At 52.6% G+C, this 7,469-nt stretch overlaps 1 pseudogene; it reads right to left on the bottom strand.

The window, feature by feature from the left end:
- Positions 1 to 2,546: 2,546 nt before the first annotated feature.
- LOC105734213 (class I histocompatibility antigen, Gogo-B*0101 alpha chain-like) lies at positions 2,547 to 6,027 on the bottom strand (annotated as a pseudogene).
- Positions 6,028 to 7,469: the final 1,442 nt, after the last annotated feature.

The following is a 7,469-nucleotide window of genomic DNA, read 5'->3' as shown; positions in this document are numbered from 1 at the left end:
TTGGCCTAAGCCAGTCTTTCAGGCAAATTTTGAGTGCTCTGGCTGAGGAGGGTGTCCATTAAGATGGTTGGGAGGGGGGCTTTGAAGTTTATTTTTGGTTTACAACATGTAAAGTGTGTGTGTGTTTGTGTGTGTGTGTGTGTGTGTGTGTGTGTGTGTGTAGTGGAGTTTCACTCTTATTGCCCAGGCTGGAGGGCAATGGTGCAATCTCAGCTTACTGCAATTTCTGCCTTCGAGGTTGAAGTAATTCTGCCTCACCCTCCCATGTAGCTGGGATTACAGGTATGCACCACCATGCTTGGCTAATTTTGTATTATTGGTAGAGATGTGGTTTCACTATGTTGGCCAGGCTGCTCTGAAACTCCTGGCCTCAGGTGATCCACCCACCTCAGCCACTCACAGTACTGGGATTACAGGCATGAGCCACAATGCCTGGCCTACAACATACAAAGTTTTGAGAGGAGATAGAAACCACCTCCCTCCCTAGAATAGTACAACACTCCAGTCACCCCTGCAGTTGATCATATACATGAGTCTTAGGCTCCACCAGTCAGATGAGCACCTGCTGAAGCAGCATCATTTTCTCCAGTAAATACTTAGAGTTCATTGTCTTGTACTAAGAAGATTAAGGACACTGACACATGAGGAGTGAGTTTAGGACCAGAGGTTTAACAGGCAAAATAGAGACAAAGGGAAACAGCTCCCTCTTTTGTGAGTCAGAGGGGCTCCTGAAAAGGAATTTTGGCCTGGAATGGAATGGGAGCGCATCAGATTGTATATGCAGGCTTGAGGAGATGGTGTCTGATTTATGTAGGGCCCACAGGTTGGTTGGACCAGGTGTGATGTTTACACAGTTTGTGGAGAAGGCTGTTTATCCCACCCTAATCCTCTTATGCAAATGGGCTTTCCACTTGGCTGGTCCCATGTTGTCTGCTCTTTACTGTACATGTGGCTGGTAAAGAGAAGGGCAGATGGGACCGCCATGGTGACCATGCCTAGTCCCAGGTGTCCTTTTCCTACTGGCACAGCTGCTGCATTCACCTGTGAGAGTTTCCAGGTTTCTTGTCTGTGTCTGAAGCTTGATTTTACAGGCTGCTCTTTGTAAGAAAAAAAAATGATTTGGGGGCCTCCTTTCATTGAAAGGAAAACCTTACTGAGGGCTTCTGTACCCTTGCTCTCTTCCTAAATAATTTCTTCTTAACTCTACATCATTGCAGACTCTAAGCCAGAATGAGGTGACACAGAGATGCTGGGACTGTGCAGGATGCATTTTAGTAAAGATGGCTGAGTGGCAGTGATGATATCCAGTTTCCAGGTGCAGCAGTGAAATCTGTCCTAGCCTCGGGGTCCAGTATCAAGCACCAGGGTGTCAGAGGTGTGAGCAGTGGCATCTGTGCTCAGCAGCAGGGGCATTTGTTCCTAGGAGGGACCTGATCCAGGGTGGGCTGTGTATTCTGTTCCTGGATTTGTAGTTTTCAGGCTTGTTCTGTTCTCCTGGGAACACAGACAGCTTCCTGCCCTAGTGCATTTGTCCTGGAGCTTCCCTTGCCTGGAAAGAACTTCCCCAGACATCTTCATGGACACTCACATGTACCTCAATTCTTTCCTCAAAGGTCACCTTTGCAATGTGGTACACACTGACCACCCAGCACAACAGCCACCTTCCCTGTCCCCACTCTTCATACCCTGGACCACCAGCCTTACTGCACTTACCACCTTCTAGCACTTTCCTTCCTTACTCTGGTTATAGTGTATCTATCGTCTGCCTCTTCCCACTGGAACATATGTTCCAAAAGGCCAGAGATTTTTCTGATTTTACTTCAGTGATGTTCCCCAGATGCAGAACCATTCAAATGTCAGTGGAATGAATGATGACTGTAGAGCACCTCCTATTCTAGACAGGGTCTTTATTAACATAGCCTCAGGCCAAATGCTGTTTTCGGCAGCTACAGCACAAGGTCCCCTCACACTGACATCCAGGCCGAATGTGCTTTTCTCAGCAGTGCTGCTTGTGGCCTCCCTCCCCCACCCTCCTCCCACACCAACCCCCTACACACTGCAGCACACAACCAGGTTTCTCTCTTCAGGAAAGAACAATTCTAGACTATGGACCCAATTTAACAAACAAATATGAATCTAAATTAGCCTGTGCTTTAGAATCATGAGTTGGGATTGGAGTCAGCACCAAGATCACTAGAACCAGGGCAGGAGAGCAGAGCAGAAGAGGAGCCCTAGAAGGAGGGCAGGAGCTGAATGGGTCTGAAAATTTGTCTCAGAAACACAGAGACGCCCATGTGCAGGGACCACTCTGGGTGATGTGTAACTCTCTGTGGTCACAGCTTTCACTGGACCAGTTTCTACTGAAGGGACAAGGACAATGGAGCAGTGAAGCTGACCCAGCTGAGGACTAACCACATAAAGCTCATGATGGACTCAACAGCAGCTGAGCACAGGCCCTGTCCACACTCAGCTCCTCACAGCCTTCTCCATCCCCACCTGCAACAGACTCAGCACAGTGAACATGCGGATTCTGGAAGGTTCTTGTGTTTTTATTTCCTCTCTCAAATTTTAGGAATTGACTTATTAACCCATCAACCTCTCATGCAAGTATTTGAGGAAACAAATTTATATTCGGATTCTTATTTCCAGTAGGGAAGTAGAGGTTGCAGCTCAGTGCAGTATGAAGTTGAGACAGAGATGAAGACACCCAGCCCCATCTCTCTGGAACAGGAAAGATGACTGGGGAGGGAACACAGGTCAGCGTGGGGACAGGGGTCACGGTGGGCACGGGGTGGGCTGTCTCTCCACCTCCTCACATTATGCTAACAGGGACACAGATACATTCAGATGCCTTTGCAGAAAGAGATGCCAGAGGCTCCTGAAGTCACAAAGGGGAGGCGTGAAGAAATCCTGCATCTCAGTCCCACACAAGGCAGCTGTCTCGGGCTACAGAAAACAATAGTCATGAACAAATTCCCATCAGTCATGGTAAGTGATAACACTGAACAGCCCACCACACACTGGAAATGTCCCAATCAAAGAATCCCCATAACCCAGTCCTGTCCCCTCTGCTCCACCTCCACTCACTTCAGGCCCCCCAGGATCTCACCTTTACAAGACATGAGAGACATACGGGCACTGTTTCTGCCTGGGGTAGAACAAAAACAGGACCTGGTCAGAGCCCACAGGAGATGTGGGCCAGGAGGAATTATGGGGTGGGTGAGCTCCTCCACACTCCCGCCCCCACCACTTACACGCAGCCTAAGAGTAGCTCCCTCTTTTTCCACCTGTGGGAAGAAAATGTCATGTGAGGGGACTGGGAGGAGACAGAGCCATGAGATCTTAGATGAACCTACTAGTCTTGGACCCAAAAGAAGTTTCCAGAACTATGACCACAGACCCAGGGCAGGATCAGGAAACACCAAGAAAGCAGGTGTGGGTCCTGGACCAACTCCCCTCCTAAGGTCTATCCTTAGCAAGGACCTTCCCCTGACTCGTGGCTGCTGGAATCAGGTCCCCAACAGCACAGTCATCAAGGTGACACATCTGTCCTTCACTTTCACATGTACTTCACAAAAGAATAAGTGCTGGCACACAGGGCCCCAGGCTGGGTCGGCCCATGTGTGGATGGTGCTTCCCAATAATAGAACACTTCTATTGGGGCTTGAAACCCCCAGTGGGGCAAGAAAACCCAGACCCCACCCCTCACCCCTTCCACACCTGGGCTTTTCCTCTTCCATATCACAGCAGTGACCACAGCTCCAGTGACCATGGCTCCTAGGACAGCCAGGTCAGCAACGAAGCCCACGATTGGGATGGTGGGCTGCAAAGATGGCTCTGTGAAAGGAGGGGAAGTTGAGGGTCCCTGACCCCAGGCCTCGGCCCTGACCCTGCTGAAGGCTCCAGAAGGGCTCTTGCTTTCCCTGAGAAGAGATATGATCCCCCCATGCCCTCCTTACTTCATCCCCCTCCTTATCCCATCTCAGGGTGAGGGGTTCAGGCAGCCCCTTGTGCTGCACATGGCATGTATATCTCTGCTCTTCTCCAGAAGGCACCACCACAGCTGCCCACTTCTGGAAGGTTCCATCCCCTGCTGGCCTGGTCTCCACAAACTCCGTGTCCTGAGTCTGCTCCTCCCCATCCCGCTGCCAGGTCAGTGTGATCTCCGCAGGGTAGAAGCCCAGGGCCCGGCACCTCAGGGTGGCCTCATGGTCAGAGACAGGGTGGTGGGTCACGTGTCTTTGGTGGGTCCGACGGGAAGAGTCAGAAAATGCAGGCACTTTTCATCTGTCCTGGGACACCCCAGCAGCACCCATGTGACCATCCTGAGAATGGACAGGACACCTGGGGTGGGGATGGGAGCACAGAACTCAGACACCAGCCTGGACACAGGCACCTGGGATAATCACCTATTCCTTGGAAAGTTCTAATCTCTTATGAAGGAGGAACCGTGACTTCTGGTCCTGACCTGAGTGGAGGCCGACAGTTTCAGAAAAGCTAGAATCAGACCCACACACACATTGATTGTGAGGCAGAGAAAAAGACCTGAGAGAAAAAGTAACGGTGCCCAAGGCCGCTGCAGGGCTCAAAGGGGACCTCTCCCTGATCAGTATTCTAGGGACTGTCTTCCCCAATGTTCCCTCAGAGATGTCATCCCTTAACTGTCCTAGAGAGCAGAGGGGGCCCTCAGAGGAAACTCTGGAAAACTCATCCTATTCTTTATTCAAGGGAGGGGTATATTCTAGCGCTGATCCCACTTTCCTCCCCTCCTCGTGGGAGGCCAGCCCGGGAGATCTACAGGAGTTGGGGAAGGCTCCCCACTGCCCCTGGTACCCGCGCGCTGCAGCGTCTCCTTCCCGTTCTCCAGGTATCTGCTGAGCGACTCCAGGCACCTGTCCTCCAGGTAAGCTTTTGTCCTCTTCGCCCCACGGGCCGCCTCCCACTTGCGCTTGGTGCTGAGCCGCCATGTCCGTCACGATCCAGGAGCGCAGGTCCTCGTTCAGGGCGATGTAATCCTTGCCGTCGTAGGCGTGCTGGTCATACCCTCGGAGGAGGCGCTCATCGGACCCCAGGTCGCAGCCAAACATCTCCTGGAGGGTGTGAGACCCTGGCCCCGCCCCCGTGGTCAGCCCCGCCCACCGAGCCCCGCCCCGCCCCGACCAACCCGCGGGGATTTTGGCCTAAACTGAAAATGAAACCGCGTAAAGGCGTCTGGGGATCTACCTGGTCAAGGGTCTGAGCGGGTCTCGCAGCCTCCGGTGGATTTTGAACCCGGAGACTCGGCGACCCGGACGTCCATGTGGGGTGGGGAGGAGTGATGACCTGCGCCCTGGCGGGGTCACTCACCGGCCTCGCTCTGGTTGTAGCGGAGCAGGGTCCGCAGGCTCACTCGGTGAATCTGTGCCTTGCCCTTGAGGGTCCGTGTCTGCTCCTTCCAATACTCCGGCCCCTCCTGCTCCATCCACGGCGCCCGCGGCTCCATCTTCGGACTCGCGGCATCGCTGTCGAACCGCACGAACTGCGTGTCGTCCACGTAGCCCACGGTGATGAAGCGGGGCTCCCCGCGGCCGGGCCGGGACACGGCGGTGCTGAAATACCTCAATGAGTGGGAGCCTGGGGGCGAGGAGGGGCTGAGACCCGCCCGACCCGCCTCCCGCCGCGGCTCCCCGGGTCCTGCGCCCCCGCTGGGCAGGCCCCTCGCTCCTCCCCGCAGAGGCCGTTTCCCTCCCGACCCTGCACCCACCCGCCGAGGTCTCGGTCAGGGCGAGGGTCCCCTAGAGCAGCAGGAGGAGGGTTCGAGGCGCCACCACAGCCATCCTTGGCGTCTGGGGAGAATCTGAGTCCGGGTGGGTGACTGGGGGCTTTGGAACCGGGACTGTGGCGACGCTGATTGGCTTCTCTAGAAACCTGTGGGAGTGGGAACTGGGGAGCTCAGGATTATACAGTACCTGACACAGGTTGAAAGAAGAAGCGAAACTCAGGGGAGAGAGGAATCAACACTGTGCCTCCCCAGTGCAGACAGGGACCTCCAGAGCCTGACACCCTGAGAGCCACGCCTGGGACCTGGGACTTTGTCCTGATTCCTCTTCTCCTACACCAGCCTCTTTGTCGCACTGTCTGCCTGAGTCCTGGCCGAGGATCTGTCTGTGGAAACCAGAGAGAGACCCCAAGGCTGCGTCCAGCAAGGAAACTCACCACGGGGAACTTGATGCCAGAGAGTGAGCTCGCCCTGGGAATGGAAGTGTAGAGACAGGGGTTTTCTCTTTAAACCCGAGGAAGTTTTGTCTGAAGGTACCAGATAGAGATTCTCATAGAGACCAGTTTCCTTTTTATTAATATAGTAGGTAGCACAATACTGGTAATCTCTGAATGATTAGGATTCCAATCTGTAAAAGACCTAGGTCAAAACAGCATTACAGTTAAACTCTAAAAGCTCCTAAGTTTTACTTTCCCAGACTATGGATCTGTGACTCTGGGTTGTTGCATTTAAAATTATCTTCATTCCCTAGTCGGAGTTGCCCTGTGTGAGTCCAGAACATCTCCTGAATAGAAAGAAGCATGTTTGTTACTGTGTATTGAACCAGGAGCCTGTAGTCATCATTCAGAGTTGCGAGTGCTCCATGCAGTCCCAATGCTCTTCACCAACGCTGAAGCACTGCCTGCTTTCGTGAGCTGTGCACATCTAAGCAGTGTGCACATTTTATTCCAACACTTTGTATTTTTGTAACCTTTTTTTTTTTTTAAATCATTGGAAAGCCATTCTTTTTTTTTTTTTTTTTTTTTTGAGACGGAGTTTCGCTCTTGTTACCCAGGCTGGAATGCAATGGCAGGATCTCAGCTCACTGCAACCTCCGCCTCCTGGGTTCAGGCAATTCTCCTGCCTCAGCCTCCTGAGTAGCTGGGATTACAGGCATGCACCACCACGCCCAGCTAATTTTTTGTATTAGTAGAGACGGTGTTTCACCATGTTGACCAGGATGGTCTCGATCTCTTGACCTCGTGATCCACCCGTCTCGGCCTCCCAAAGTGCTGGGATTACAGGCTTGAGCCACCACGGCCGGCCCCGGAAGGCCATTCATTTTTAGGAAGTCCCACAAAATGTATTAAATACCAAAGGAAAAGGGCCCCCTGCTAGGCTCTTCCACTGCTTTAGAATTCTTTCCCCTGCTCCTTTTCCTCACCTCCAGCCCTTCTCTCTACCCCTGTCATCCCTCACACCCTCCCTTCCCCTTAGTCCCCACCACCCTGTCACTCCTGAATTGCGGCACTGACACTGTCCCTCACTTCCTGCCCATGTCTGTTCTCCCCACAGTGATCAGCAGTCCTGCTAACGTGACTCAGGTCGTGTCGTTTCTTCACTTACATGGTTGGATTCTGGTCTACCATTTTGCTATACGTTTTCAATTTGTCTCATATCTCATTGTTTCTATTCCTCCTTTGCTACTTTCTTATGTGTCAAGGAAACATAT

The sequence above is a fragment of the Aotus nancymaae genome, unplaced genomic scaffold (assembly GCF_030222135.1).
Source record: "Aotus nancymaae isolate 86718 unplaced genomic scaffold, 86718_ANA_hifiasm-v0.15.2.pri h1tg000027l, whole genome shotgun sequence".
Lineage (NCBI taxonomy): Eukaryota > Metazoa > Chordata > Mammalia > Primates > Aotidae > Aotus > Aotus nancymaae.
This window is presented reverse-complemented; position numbering and strand designations above follow the sequence as displayed.